This window comes from Mauremys reevesii, linkage group 2 (genome assembly GCF_016161935.1).
Source record: "Mauremys reevesii isolate NIE-2019 linkage group 2, ASM1616193v1, whole genome shotgun sequence".
Lineage (NCBI taxonomy): Eukaryota > Metazoa > Chordata > Testudines > Geoemydidae > Mauremys > Mauremys reevesii.
The window spans coordinates 283,179,831-283,195,416 of record NC_052624.1 but is presented as its reverse complement, the minus strand read 5'-3'; the positions used below and the strand labels follow the sequence as shown (position 1 = coordinate 283,195,416).

The following is a 15,586-nucleotide window of genomic DNA, read 5'->3' as shown; positions in this document are numbered from 1 at the left end:
CTGTCTGTCTGTGTCACCGTACAGTACACAGCCTCTGCCTGTCTGTGCCACCGTACAGTACACAGCCTCTGTCTCTCTGTGTCACCGTACAGTACACAGCCTCTGCCTGTCTGTGCCACCGTACAGTACACAGCCTCTGCCTGTCTGTGTCACCGTACAGTACACAGCCTCTGTCTGTCTGTGTCACCGTACAGTACACAGCCTCTGTCTGTCTTTGCCACTGTACAGTACACAGCCTCTGTCTCTCTGTGTCACCGTACAGTACACAGCCTCTGCCTGTCTGTGCCACCGTACAGTACACAGCCTCTGCCTGTCTGTGCCACCGTACAGTACACAGCCTCTGCCTGTCTGTGCCACCGTACAGTACACAGCCTCTGTCTCTCTGTGTCACCGTACAGTACACAGCCTCTGCCTGTCTGTGCCACCGTACAGTACACAGCCTCTGTCTGTCTGTGCCACCGTACAGTACACAGCCTCTGCCTCTCTGTGTCACCGTACAGTACACAGCCTCTGTCTCTCTGTGTCACCGTACAGTACACAGCCTCTGTCTGTCTGTGCCACCGTACAGTACACAGCCTCTGTCTCTCTGTGTCACCGTACAGTACACAGCCTCTGCCTGTCTGTGCCACCGTACAGTACACAGCCTCTGCCTCTCTGTGTCACCGTACAGTACACAGCCTCTGTCTGTCTGTGTCACCGTACAGTACACAGCCTCTGTCTCTCTGTGTCACCGTACAGTACACAGCCTCTGCCTGTCTGTGCCACCGTACAGTACACAGCCTCTGCCTGTCTGTGTCACCGTACAGTACACAGCCTCTGTCTCTCTGTGCCACCGTACAGTACACAGCCTCTGTCTCTCTGTGCCACCGTACAGTACACAGCCTCTGTCTCTCTGTGTCACCGTACAGTACACAGCCTCTGCCTCTCTGTGTCACCATACAGTACACAGCCTCTGTCTGTCTGTGCCACCGTACAGTACACAGCCTCTGCCTGTCTGTGTCACCGTACAGTACACAGCCTCTGTCTGTCTGTGCCACCGTACAGTACACAGCCTCTGCCTGTCTGTGCCACCGTACAGTACACAGCCTCTGCCTGTCTGTGTCACCGTACAGTACACAGCCTCTGTCTCTCTGTGCCACCGTACAGTACACGGCCTCTGTCTGTCTGTGCCACCGTACAGTACACAGCCATCTACCTGTTTGTCTATGTCACCCCACAGTACACAGCCATGCACGTATCTATCTAATCCAACCCATCTACCCACCCTATCGTACATCACCAGGGTATCTAGGGCAATGGGGCTGCATGAAGCGCCAGTCCATGCTGCATTTGCCCTTAGGCCTGTAATTAAAAATCTCCCTTTTCCTCCCAGTGCCATCCCGAGAGTTCAGCCTTCCGCAGCCGACTTCACAGCCGGTCCCCTCCTTAAACGCTCCTGGGGCTCCCTGCTTTTCTCCTCTCTCCTCGCCGCCATCGATGGGGCAGTGGAAGCGGGAGCTACGGTGGGGGGGAGGGAAGGAGTCCAACATATATAAACAACCAAGTTCCTGAGAGCGGCCAGGCTGACCTCGATAACAGGCTTTGCCATTAGCCCAGCCCAGCTGGCGGGGGAAGCTGCATTGCCAGCATCTGTCGACCCCTGGCGCAGCATGGGTATCTCAGTTAATGGTCACTGTGGGGAGAAAGGGAGGGGCTGCCCAACCCCCGCATCCTTCCTCCAACGGAACATTAGCTAAACAAACGCGCTCCCAAACTGCTGAAGTGCAGGCAAATAATGACACCGGAGCAGGAGCTGGGCATTAAAAATTCATGGCGACGAATATTAAAACTTTTCCCTTCGTCACGCCGAGGCGGCACCAGGCAAATGCAACCCAGTGAGACCGGCCGTGTGCTCCGGGCACAGGGCGAGGCGGAGAGGACTGTCATGCGCCGGCAGGGAGAGAGCTGCATTGCAGTCCTGGCTGAGACGTCCGAGGGGTATTTCATTGCGGAGCGTTTTTAAGCAGGCTTTGCAGCGGGGCCAGAGCGACAGGCCGGGTGATGGAGGCTTTCTCCGTATCCATGGGGCAGGATAGCACTTGCAGGGTGGCGTGAGTGCTCTGCCGATCTCCTTTACGAGTCAGAAGGATGTTCAGGCTCCAGGGCCTGTTTGATCATTGGTTCTCTGTTTGGGAGACCAAAGGAGCTGTTTAGTGCCACTTGTGTTCACTAGGACCTGGACTGAGGCCTAGCAAACTCAATTCACACAACTCACCCAGCAGCCCTTGGATGGCAACTTAAGGATACTCAATGGGCTGGCTAAGGTACTGAAGGAATGAGCTGAAGCAATCTTGGAACCAGTCAGTTATCTTTGAGAACTCGTGGAGGACGGGGGAGGTCCCAGAGGAGTGGGGAAGTGCACATACAGTATCTATCTGTAAAAAGAGGACCTGGGGAATCATAGACCAGTCAGCTTAGCTAGTTACACTCTGCAGCAGGCTTCCAAAGGAGGTTGTGGAATCCCCACCACTGGAGGGTTTTAAGAACAGGTTGGACAAACGGCCGAGGTTTACTCGGTCCTGCCTCGGCGCCAGGGGATGGATTTGATGGCCTCTTGAGGTCCCTTCCAGCCCGACATTTCTTTGAGTCTGTCTTTCAGTTACTATGGACCTGATCTTGCTAAGCAAGTCTGGATTTGAGGTGGCAAAGTAGAGGCTTTTCTTTACCCCATGACCCTTGCCAACTCGCCAGCTCAGGGGCGGGCTGGGCTGTCTGTGGTGGTTATGGAGCACTAAAAGGGGATGATTTTGACTCTGGTGTGTGAAGAGGATTCTGCTGAATAGGGAGGGGGAGCCACTGTGTGTTTTGGAAACACGTCTGCACAGAATGACCACTCCCCTCCACAGATGTGGAGCTAGAACCTTAAGCAATGTACGCCCAGGTCCTCAAAGCTATTTAAGTGTCTAACTCCCACTGATTTCAATGGGCGCCAGGAACCTAAATAAACTGCATTCTCTGCTCGTGCCGCTAACACCGGAGCTCCAGGAACAGCAGCACTTAGTGGCCTTACCAACGCAACACCACAGCACTGACGCCACTGGGCACAAGTAGCCCGTGTAAGAGCTTAATGGGGCTTCACATGCAGTGAGTTTGAATTGCAACCTGGCCCTATGACATCTCCCAAGCACTGCCATGGCTGAGCTGAACAGGATAACTCCAGGAGAGTTACTTCCTTGAGGCTGAGTAGCAATCTCAATGGCCCTCGTTGCAGAGTAAGGGACTACTCATTGAGTAAAGGTGGTGCAAACAGTCCATGGAGAGCCATCTTTTGTAGCACCATCTGTCACTAATCATGAAATTTTGGCTGTTATGTCACCCGCTGTTTTAATGCACTCTGTTTACTTGATGACTCCTGCCATCCTATTAATGCGATTATTGGTAATAAGCAACAGCTGTAGAGAATGATTAGCTTAATGATCTATTGCTGTTTGCAGTGCCTTGCTGAAAATGTACCGAAGATCCCTGTTTGATTTTTAATAGATAACCACTCTAAGTAATTGATTAATCATAAACTTGCAGTCTGCAAGAGCCAGGGATGATTTTATGGCACCTAAAAACCCCGGGGTGATGTAATAACTAGCAATCAAATGGCAAAAAAAGGAGGGAAAATGTTTTATCACTTTATGTATCATGAAATTATATTCAAACGATTATTGATAAGCAAGATAACAACTTAAAAATAGGCAACAAATATTATCCAGGTACCAGAGGTGCTCAGATAATACGTTGCAGGATGGATGGATAGATAAAGGATTGGTTTAGGAGGAATATTTAACTGTACTTGGTCTCGGTACCCTGGTTAAACAATGACTAAGCCCATTGCAAACAATGGAAAGACTGTTGGCTTTGGATCAGGACCCAGTGAGGACAGGAGAATGGACGACACATATCTCGTGGGCATCACATCCAGCAGAGAAGGAATTATTTAGTGGGATACACTATAGGTAGGAAGAACAGGATGAAACTGAGAGAGGGGAAATGTAAGCTGACTATGCAGAGATCCTTGTTGATTGTGAGCTGCACCTCACAGGGCCCTACAATCATTTTTCCAAGGGCAGGGATGGGAGCCCCCAACCCGTATGTGGGACTTTTAAAACTAGACTGGACAAAGCACTTGAAAATGTTGTATGGGCAACAACTCTGCTCTGGTGCCCATACCATGGCCTGGATGGGCTAATGGACCTTCTCAATCTCTAACCTTTAAGGCTCTGTGTACATGCAAAACACCAGCTGTGGAGAGTGACCTCCAATATTTATCCACAGAACCGTATCAGCACAGACTCTGGCAACGAAAGATCCCCCAGCAGTGCCCTACTGAGGCCGCTGGCTCTAATTCCCCCAGACATAAAGAGGAACGAGGCCATACTTGTGGCTACTCAGAGCAGTGGCGAATTTAGCCCTCCATCTCCAGAGCCTGGTCTGCTGAGATGGCAACCAAGCATGGTGAGAACAGTGTGATCACCCATCTGCCTCCAGGAACTGACCCGTGTCTTCAAACAGACAGTGGCCCAGGTTCTCCATTGCCCGATCCCTGGATATTTACAGTCTATTGTTCTGACATGGTGACACCATACACCCACTTTGCACAGCTGTAGATCAAAACACAAGGGGTAGGGCAGTGGAAATTCCAGCCCAGTAACTACTGGTTACTACCAATTCCAACCCGGGCTGGAGAATAGCCACCAACCTAGCTTGAAGGTCCTTTTAATGCAGTGATTCTCAATCTTTCCCAACTACCCCTTTCGGGAGTCTGATTTGTCTTGTGTACCCCCAAGTTTCACCTCACTTAAAAACGACTTGCTTACAAAACCAGACATAAAAACACAAAAGTGTCACAGCCCACTAGTACTAAAAAATGCTGACTTTCTCCTTTTTTACCATATCATTATAAAATAAATCAATTGGAATATAAATATTGTACTTACATTTCAGTGTATAGTACATAGAGCAGTATAAACAAGTCATTGTCTGTATGAAATTTTAGTTTGTACTGACTTCGCTAGTGCTTCTCATGTAGCCTGTTGTAAATCTGGGTAAATCTGTAGCTGAGTTGATGGACCCCTTGGAAGACCTGTGCGGACCCCCGGAGCTACATGTCCCCCTGGTTGAGAACCACTGCTTTAATGATCACTTAAGCCAATGCTATTTTGTAGTTGGCTGCCACTCAGAAAAAATGACTGGCTATCATGTGCATCCGCGCCTAGAAAGTACGTTGTGGATTATTTTATTTTTAATGTAATCGCATGAGGGACCTGAACCGCAGCCTCTGAACAGAACAGCCCTGAACTTTGGATCCAGGACCAGAACTTTGCTGTTCAGGCAACTGATTAACGCTGAACGAGTTAATTGAAGGAGTCCCAGTTAATCCTTGGATAGGGACCATGGGCCTGATCCTTGGCTGGTGTAAACAGGCATTGATTTCAATTGATTTTGGATCAATGGAGCTATGTCCATTTACATCAGCTGGGGATCTGGCCCTGCATTCAGTGGGTGCTGCAACAGGTATAAAGAAGCTGGGATGCTTGACTGAAGAAGCCCTGGGGAAGGGAGAGCTTGCTGAAATGTTGGTTGACAGTCACTTCAATTCCCAGATAAATACGGCCTGAATGGACAGCCACTGTCCTAAGAAGTGTGACAAGACGTGCCCTCCTGGTCACACATCATAAAGCCCAGCGGCTTCAGAAGTTACCTGCTCATCTGTATGGTATTGTAGTCGGTTGGGGGGAGTGTCCCCTCCCCCTCCGGGTCTGTGGGTGGCCAATCTGCCTCACTACGTCTCCGGGGGTCGCCTGACGTGGGGAATCAGCGGGGCGCCGGGAGTGTGGGTCTGTGATCAGGGCCGAACGACAAACACAGTTACGAAGCCCCAGCCCCTGGTCAGCCCCAGCGGGGCAGCAAACAGCCAGGTAGCCCAGGCCCTGGATCAGGGCAGGGCAGTAGAGAGTCTGAGGGCTCAGGCCTGCTCTCAGGCTGAGCAGCAAACAGTCGGGCCTCCTAGCTCTGGCAGAGGCCCGACAAGCGCAGGCTTCTTGCCTAAGCGAGGGGGATGCAGGCCCACCCACTCCACTGCGTCCCGGCCCAGGGCCCTAGCAGTGGCAGAGTGGTCTGCTACCGGGTCAGCGGGGTCCTGACCACAACACGCTGACTCACTCGCTGGCAGCGCTGCAGCCAGACAGGGGTCAGCTCCCCCAGGCCACTTCCCAACACCCCCTCAGGGTGTATGTGGATCTGGGGAGGGTCGTCCTGGTGGTCAGGGAAGAAGGCCATTGTCAGCGCTTGCAGCTCCTCTGTGCTCGGGTCCGTAAATGGCCCTGGCCAGTTCTCGCCTCCCTCGGGGTCTGCAGTGGCCTCTGGAGGCGTCTGGCTCCTCCAGTGGCTGACTCCCAACTGAGTTCTCCGGCCCGCCTTTTATACTTCCGGTCCCGCCCACTCACTTCCAGCGGGAGGGTTGAGCGTGGCGTGGCTCCGCCCACCAGGGTTCAATGAGGGGCCCCTCCCCCTCCGGGTCTGTGGGCAGCCAATCTGTCTTATTACAGGTATGAAGAGGCCACTGATGTGTATCTTGGGGGAAGCTGTGTGCTATTGGGTTTCACACTGCATATTATTTAGCGGCACAATGATTTGCACCGCTCCAGGAATTCCCTCCCCTGGCCCCGCTGTTAGTTACCTCCCTCAAGCATTACGGGATGCGGTAGGAAAGATGCTATGTAAAATGAAGGCAGCAAAGATTATCACCACGCAGCACCGATTTTACTTGCCAGACTCTCGGCAATTGTGTAGCCAGCTGGTGTTTTCAATTGCTCCCAAACTTGCTGAATGAAGGAGAAGGGAGCAGCATATTCTGCTCTCGGTTCCGCGGACGTAACCCCAGTGCCCTCTGTACAGTTATTCTGGATTTATTCCGAGAGCCGACACTGAGTCTACGGGTTTGGCCATGTAGCATCAAACCCACTCTAGTCCTCACTGCAGTAGTGGAGTCCTTCTGAATGCCAGAGTCTAGTTTATGAATCCAGATCCGCATTCTGCAGCTTTTTCCTACCTCCATAACGGGAATACAGGCTAGAACAGACAGACTCTGCACGCGTGGGCGTAGCTACATCGATCCTCTCCACTAGAGGTGGGTGAATCTGAAAAGGTTCAGAATTCGGTTTTAACTTGGATAAGTAACTCCAAAGTATTGAATGCTTCTCCAGCCTTTGTCCCAGCCATCCGGACCTCTTGGCTCTGCACTCTGGGGCTGGAAATCTAACAAGCAGGAACTCCTCCCGTGAGATCTGCCCTTCCGCTTCTCTTGGGGGGAACGTTCGCAGCTCACAGCAAGAAGACAAAGCAAATCTAACTTTTGGAGTGACCCCGAATGCTCGTTTCAAGGTGTGGGGAGAAGATTCAGGTTCTATTTGGACTGGCTCACTCTTTGCCTGTCCAGCTGGCGTTGCCATCAGAGCCTCATTCAGCCCTATGGTGGAAAAGGACCACGAAGGGTCTTTAAAACACAGTCCCCGCCTGTAAGGGGCCCACACACAAACAGAGGCAATGGAGGAGGACGAGGAAGAGTTAAGAGGGGGAGGGGAGGTAGGGGGGAGAAGGGCTCGGATTACAGTAAAAATAATAGATAAATCAACCCACAGGAGGGGAGCCCGTGGCAGAGTCTTTAGCGCCCGTTTATTTATCACTCTTTTCTCCAGGCGCTGACAGGCCTGTCAGGATGGGGTGGGCGAAGGAGGACATGACCGGGCTTGATGGATGAGGTGCACAGAGGGAAGGAGCCGCTTCCGCACCCTGGCTGAAGGCCTGAGGGATGTGGTGGGGAAGAGGCATGACTGAAAGGGATGAAACCGTCCTTCAGCTGTGAATTTACCAAACAGCTACATAGATAAATAATACCGGGCCCATGGAAATGCCATAGGGGGTGCTCCCCCTCTTCCTGCCTGCCGTGCTAACTGTGAACGCCCCTGGGCTCAAAAACAGACCCCGGGGGAGGGCTCAGCAGAGGAGGCCACGCCACATTTCACAGGGGCATCTCCCATTAACAGCATCTCCCATTGGCTTTTCATCTTCCAAGTTCTTTGCAGAGATGCTCTAGTGGGTCCCCACACCCCAGCCCCTCTATGAGGCAAGCAACCCGAGGGGGCGGGGGCAGAGAGGTTAAGGGTCTGATTTGCAGAGGCCGAGCACCCACATCTTTCAGGAGCTCTGAGCAAGGCCGCCAGTGTCAGAGCCAGCATGAGAACCCAGAAGTTCCTGGCTCTTGTGCTTAGCCCACTAGACAGCACTGCCCCTCTGTAGCCCTGTCTCCTTCTGCAGCTCGTTAATTAACACAATTATCCTTTTCCTTCTTTATTACTTCTGTTGCAGTAGCACCCAGAGCATCCAGTGCATTGCAGCCCTATCATGCTGCACACGTATGGGAAGCCACACTCCCCAGCCCCGTGGAAGGTACAGACTTCAATGCTCAAGCGCCTGGTATCCCCTGCCAAAGTGCTTAGCAAACTGTATGGAAGAATGGCTTCATCTGCCCCTAAAAGGCACCCATCTCTGGGGTAGAGCACGGCGGCAGTAGCTGAACCCCACACAACCCTTTCAGACAAGAAACAAAGAAGAAAATAGCATCCCACTGGAACCCCAGGGGTAACGTGTGTTGCTGACAATTAATTACTCCCATTGAAATGTGGCCAGTTCAAGTGGCAAGGGCCTCGGTTTTAATATCCCATAGCTGAATCTGGGGATCTCACGTCTCCTCTCTCCTTGTCTTCATCTCTGGCTTTGGTCACCATGCTTTGTGCAAAGGCTGAGTGAACTGGGAAATATGGGACCTGATGCCATTCACAGTCGAGGAGTGCTGGAGAAACTGGGGATTTGCTGAATTTGCTACCTTCCTGAGCCAGCCCATGTGTGTGCATCCATACACACAGACACACACGCAAACACAGGGTGATGGCCATTAGGGAGTCAGCATTTGCCAATACTCCCCAGCTGTGACACCTCAGTTATTTCCTATTCTACATTTAGGGAATACTTTGGGGTCTCTCAGATATCAACCTGTGGCCGGTGAAGCTACCTAGTGGTGACCCCTGGACATGGATCCAGTAGGAACATTGCTTGCCCGCTTTGTGAAATCCTGGATTGACTTGCCGTACGTTTACACACGATGGGCAAGATCCACAAGTGTAAATCTGTGTCACTCAGTTGCCTTTAGTGGCAGGGCCGACTCCAGGCACCAGCCAGGAAGCAGGTGGTTGGGGCAGCCAATGGAAAGGGGCGGCACGTCCGGGTCTTTTATGGCAATTTGGCGGCGGGTCCCTCAGTCCCTCTCGGAGGGAAAGACCGGCCGCTGAATTGCCGCCAGAGAATGAATCGGCGCGGTAGAGCAGCTGCCAATATGCCACCGACCATGGCTTTTTTTTTTCTCTTCGCCGCTTGGGGTGGCAAAAAAGCTGGAGCCGGCCCTGTTCAGTGGAGCTATGGAGAGATTCACATCAGCTGATTTGGGATAAGGCTCAAGTTAGGCCCAGAATATCCTACACGCAAAGTCAGCTACTAACCATGGATTCCCCACAGCTTTGACATGTTTTCGCAGGTGGATTCCCTTTGCAGACACCACTGGCCACAGTGTATCATGGCCATTAGTCCAGAGGATGCAGCAACCTTGTGATAAAACTAGTAGGAACCTTGTCGCTCAGGGAGTTCCTGTCGTTTCGGGGAAAATGCCCTGTCCCCTGGCACCTCTTCCCGCAAAGACCTGGTATTTGCATTACATGGGCATATTCCCCTTCCCGTCACTGGAAACAAAGCAAATCGATGGCGGCCTTTAGAGGAATTAAAAATGACAGAGGTTCCTTTAAACCTCCCATTAAAGGAGGAGCCATCTGGAGCCCGGCTGCCTTTTGCTTTTTTTCGGCAGGATGCGAGGAAGCTCTCAGAATGAAGAGGATTTCAATAATTGCCTTTCGATTCCGCCCCAGATACGGTACCCTATCCCCAAAGCGCAGGCCCAGCGTGGCTGCGCTTCATCTGAAACTCCAAGGGAAGCAGTTTAACATGAAGCCGCATTGATATTCAAATAGATTATCATGCAGGCAAATGGAGGCAGCGCTAGAGCCCGCAGTGTGTGAAAGAGCAACTAATGGATTAGTATTTCTGGTAGAGTATAATCCCCGTTTTAGGATACTGTATCTGGAATGGACATATCAACCTCTTCTTCCCCCCCTCCTCCCCACGCCTCCTTGTCTCTCTTCCTCCTCCTCCTCCTCTCTGGACAGGCTACAGACGCATTCTGGCACCGCTGAGCTTGGCAAAATTGATGACAAGACTTTAGGATCCATTAGAAAAACAAATTCTTAAACAGTGTCTTCTAAAATCAATCCCTTTTACCTTTAGTGGGATTTATCGCTCTCCTGCTCCCTCTGATTGCAAAGATTCATGGCTCTTAAGAAGAGAAAACAATCCGAACGACCCCCAGGATTGGCCGAGCGGGACTTTGGGGGCACTGACCATTTGCAGCCCCCATGGAGAAGACAAGCAATGGGGCTACATGGTCCAGTGGTTGGGGCACTAACCTAAGACCTGGGTTCAGTTCCCTGTTCTGCCACCAACCTGTTATGTGATCTTGGACAATCAGTTACCCTTTCTCTGCCTCAGTTTCCCCTCTGTACAATTGGTATAACAAGGCTGTCCTACCTCACAGGGGTGTTGTGGGGGATGTAGACTAAGGACTGTGAGGTGCTCAGACACTGTGGTAAGAGCGGCCATAAAAGTACCTCATAGAGATAACTCAAGGTACCTCACACCATCCAGTGAGTTAGTAGAGCTGCTCAGGAATTTTTCTATGAAACGTTTTTTTCATCAGAAAATGCTGATTCGTTTTAATGGAAATATTTCACAAGAAAGAGAGTCTGGTGTGACTAATTTCCTGTTTGAAAAAAACCATTTGACAAAGTTTTGAAACTGTCTGTTGGGTTTGTTTTGTTTGAAAATTTAAGTTAATTTATAGTAACAAAATAAAATAAAAGGGTCAAAAGATTTCCATCAACCCAAACCAAAATTTCCCCCACCCAGATTTTTAGCTTGCAAAAATTGCCAAGATTTCCAGATTCAGGATTTTGACAATTTTCCCAAGGTGGGAAAATCATGTTCTGCCAAGCTCTAGTTTTTCAAACCTGTGGGGAAAGGCAGCAACCAGCCATTTCTTATCTTACAAGAGCAGGAAAGGCTTAAAACAATAGGAGATGGGAGGAATAGTTTTGGGTGGTGCGGTGGGGCATCATGATGAACGCAAGCAAAGGAAAATGTATCCAGCCTCTCAGGAAACCTTTCCAAATAAGGGGAGCTGTGGGTGAGTGGGATGATCTCCCAAAGAAAGTGTCCCATAATTTGGGAAATTATAATTTGGCTGAACATAAGTGTCATATGAAAAAGTCCTGCAGTGGCAGGGAGATGAGCAGTGGCTGCTGAATGGGTACCCAGCTCTGAAGGCAGAGCGGAGAGCAGTGGCTGCTGGATGGGCACCCAGCTCTGAAGGCAGAGCGGAGAGCAGTGGCTGCTGGATGGGCACCCAGCTCTGAAGGCAGCGCAGAGAGCAGCGTCTGCTGGCCTGTCACTCAGCTCTGAAGGCAGAGCGGAGAGCAGCGTCTGCTGGCCTGTCACCCAGCTCTGAAGGCAGAGCGGAGAGCAGCGGCTGCTGGACCAGCGCCCAGCTCTGAAGGCAGGGCGGAGAGCAGCGGCTGCTGGCCTGGCACCCAGCTCTGAAGGCAGAGCGGAGAGCAGCGGCTGCTGGACGGGCACCCAGCTCTGAAGACAGAGCGGAGAGCAGCGGCTGCTGGATGGGCACCCAGCTCTGAAGACAGAGCGGAGAGCAGCGGCTGCTGGACGGGCACCCAGCTCTGAAGGCAGAGTGGAGAGCAGCAGCTGCTGGATGGGCACCCAGCTCTGAAGACAGAGTGGAGAGCAGCGTCTGCTGGCCTGGCACCCAGCTCTGAAGGCAGAGCGGAGAGCAGTGGCTGCTGGACCAGCGCCCAGCTCTGAAGACAGAGCGGAGAGCAGCAGCTGCTGGACAGGCGCCCAGCTCTGAAAGCAACGTCACGCCCGCAGCAGCGCAGAAGTAAGGGTGGAAATGTGAAAAGTGATATTCATCAATATCACTTTTCACAGAAGATTTAGTGCCCCATGGCCACCCTTCTGTGCTGCTGCTGCCACCCTATGGCTGACAGCCAGAGCCCCACCGCCTCCAGGTGAGGAATTGGGGGTAGCTGGGAGGAAGGAGAACCTGAGCCCAGGCGGCAAGGCTCTGGCTGTCCCATTAATCCCCGCCTCCCGGGTGTGCATGGCCCTTCTGCATGAGCCCCAGCCACACGGGGCTGACAGCCAGCGCTCTTCAAAAACAAAAATAGCTCACCGCTCACGCCTCCCTTGACGCATTCCTGCGCCTCCCTTGGGAGACCCGCCCCACAGTCTCAGAACCACTGCTGTCTAGCAAACTGAGCCCTGAGTGCTTTGAGAGTTGGAAGTGAGGTAACCACTTGTTTCTCTCCTGTGGATGATCAGCAAAGCAGCACAAACGTCACATGGTGCCATCCTCCCCCAAGCACATGGTGCTAAAGGGGTTTTCATGTGTCATATTCATTAAGACTGAAGAAAAGGTAGCGCCCTGGGGGCAAGCTTCCCTCCCACCCCCTGCTCTTGTGCCTCGACCCTGAGCTAAAGGGACAAGAGGTGAGGTCAGGCTCTGTCAGTGCCCAGGTGGTCTCTCACCTAACTACTCACCCAGCCAAGGCCTTCTTAGCTTTGAAGGTCTCACTGCAAGACTGCAGAGCCCTCACACCAAGAGGAGAGGAAGATACATGGGACAATGAGGAGGAACAGGGGACAGAAAGCCGAGCGAGGGTTTGGTGTCAATCCCAGGTGACTTCTATCAGAAAGGTCCTTTCTCAGGACACCCTATGGGACAAGTGCCCACAGCGGAGGCCAGCTGGTCCTGGGATTGCTGGGCATCTGCTCCTACAGAATATCAGGAGGGGAAGGGACGTATCCAGCACTCTAGTAAATCCAGAGAGAAGCTCATAACTCCTACCGATTCCCAGGCAGCCCGTCTGAGGTGCATAAAAACGCTTGTTCTATCATTTAGAAGAATGGCAGTGTTATGATAGAACTGATTATGAATAGTCCTAAAATCAAACATCAGTTCCAAGAACTGAGAAATCTGCCTCCCCTGTGCCGAGTAAATCACTCCTCAAGTATTCACTGTGCGTGCGGGGCAGGGCAGGTTATTATTTCTAATTCCCTTCAAAAGGAGCGGCAGGCCAAGACCGTCTCAGAGCACAGGGCTTGCCAAACTGGAGCTGCAGCGGCTCCATCTAGTCCAACATCCAGATGCCAGAGGGTAACACAAACCCCACCCACCTCCATAATGCGTCTAACCATGCAATGTTGTACCTAAGGGGAGGGTGAGACTATTACCTGACCCCAGCAAGATGGCAGCTTTTGTCCTGAAGCATGTCATTAGATCCCTCTGCCATTACCCTATAACTACCAGCTCAACTCCAGACAGACCACATGGCTTGTAACTTGCCGCTCTATGTGTCTCTCTTCATAAATGAAGAGGGACGTGCTCAAGATGTACAAAACAAGGCCTAGTGTGCAGAAGGTAGATCAGAGACAAACCTCTTCACCCTGTCTCAGTAAATGAGGAACAAAGGGACAGCCAACGGAACTGAGTGGCAGCAAATCAAAAACCGAGCAAAGAATTTTTTTTCACCCAATGCACAGTGAGCCTGTGGAACTCCCTGCCACAAGATATTAAATGGTCAAGAACATAGAAACGGATTGATGTTCGCCTGGATAACAAGACTATGCAGAGTTAGAATAGCAAGGGTTACAAATCAAAACAACAGGAGTTCTGGTAGGATTATAAATCCTCATCCTCCAGGGCATAACTGATGGGGGTCAGGAAGAAACAGTCCATAGGGAGCAGATTATCCCGTAACTGTTTACTGTGGAGTTTCTTGCTCCCTCCTCTGAGACATGAAGTGCTGGCCACTGCCAGAGACAGGACACTAGACTACATGGTCAGCTCGGGTCTGGCCATTCTTATTTCCTGTCATAAAAGAAAGAACCTTTTAACTGATGCTCTTTCTTTCATGTGTGCATATGCTAAGCCAGCAGCATTAGGCGGCAGGACAGCTCAGAGGTCTGCCACATACAAATCCTGTCTCACCTGTCTGTGATTGTGATTTGTGGCTTGCAGTCTTCAGTGCCTTTCTCCTCTCTGACCTCCTGCAAGACACACCCACTGCAGCATTGGCTTCTTCTGAGGGGCGGTGTGTGTGTGTGTGGGGGGGGTTCCTTGCCCTGCCCTGCCCTCCATCTGTGCTTTCCTCTCCTCTTTCTGGATCTCCCCTACTACAATCCCTTCCTTTTCTCACATCACTGATTCTCTGCAGGTAGTGTTTTGGGACACTGTGATTGAAGGACAAAGTAAAACTGCCCTGGTAACCCCAGCCTTAGCTCATGGCCAACTGTAGCTATATTAGCCTGCAACAGTTCGGAGCTGGGCTCGTTAAAGAAGACTAAAATCCCAACCTCCCCATCAATTGCTTGGGTTTGTGATGTCATCAGCCTACTGCCTGGGTACTTGTGATGTCATCAACCTGCCAACATCATCACTCCCTGAGTGTTCCAGGAAAAAACCACAGAGCCCAGATGTGGATTTCTAATGTCACAAACAAAACGGAGGTGAATTAAAATCTTCCGTGTCTTCTTTCTACATTAGCAAGGCATAAAAGCCAATTTTTTTCCCCGTGCAGGTCTCCTTTAACATCTCACCTTAAGGGTCAAGTTTCAAATACAGGATTTAAACTACGAGCAGGGTTTTTGCTTAGAGGTGGGATTGCGGGGTGAAAGATATCCAGGAGGAAGTATTTTTCATCTGAGGTTAAAAAAAACCACGTCCTGATAAAAATATTGGCGATTTTTATTACCTTTTAGATTTTACTTCTCCAGCAGTCTCTCTTAATGAGGTCAATCTGCGTGGCACCAGGTACCCATTCGAACGGAGTGGCTGCCTGTCAGGTTCTGAGATGAGGGGGCGTCGAGGGGGCCCCCTAGCCTGTTCTGAGACACAGGAGCCTTATATCACTGTAACCAACCATGTAAAAATTGACTCCGTTTGCACATTTTTAACTGTATTTGAAATCGAAGAAATGCATAATGCTAAGGAGGGATAGATCTGCCGGGATGGGAGGGGGAGGTGGAAGCACTACAAAAGTATCTGCTTTTCTAGAGGGGGGGAAATATGTTTTAAATATAAATATACATATAATTTTGGGTTTGATTTTCCATACCCAATTTCAAAATGTGTTGTCTGTTTCCTATATACCAGTGGTTCTCAGCCAAGGGTATATTTACCCCGGGGGTACGCAGAGCTCTTCCAGGAGGTACATCAGCTCATCTAGATGTTTGCCTAGTTCAGGGGTCGGCAACCTTTCAGAAGTGCTGTGCAGAGTCTTCATTTATTCACTCTCATTTAAGGTTTCGTGTGCCAGTAATACATGTT

At 51.0% G+C, this 15,586-nt stretch overlaps 1 long non-coding RNA gene across 3 annotated transcripts; it reads right to left on the bottom strand.

The window, feature by feature from the left end:
- Positions 1-1,799: 1,799 nt before the first annotated feature.
- On the bottom strand, positions 1,800-14,620 carry LOC120398595. 3 transcript variants are annotated; one of them, XR_005594569.1, is made up of 5 exons: positions 14,249-14,620; positions 14,026-14,128; positions 7,079-7,166; positions 5,729-5,866; positions 1,800-2,164 (listed from the first exon to the last, which is right to left on the bottom strand). It is a non-coding gene; the product is annotated as an uncharacterized LOC120398595 (long non-coding RNA). The 3 variants fall into 3 exon arrangements; XR_005594570.1 differs by lacking the exon at positions 7,079-7,166; XR_005594568.1 differs by lacking the exons at positions 1,800-2,164; positions 5,729-5,866; positions 7,079-7,166 and having other exon boundaries at positions 14,007-14,128.
- Positions 14,621-15,586: the final 966 nt, after the last annotated feature.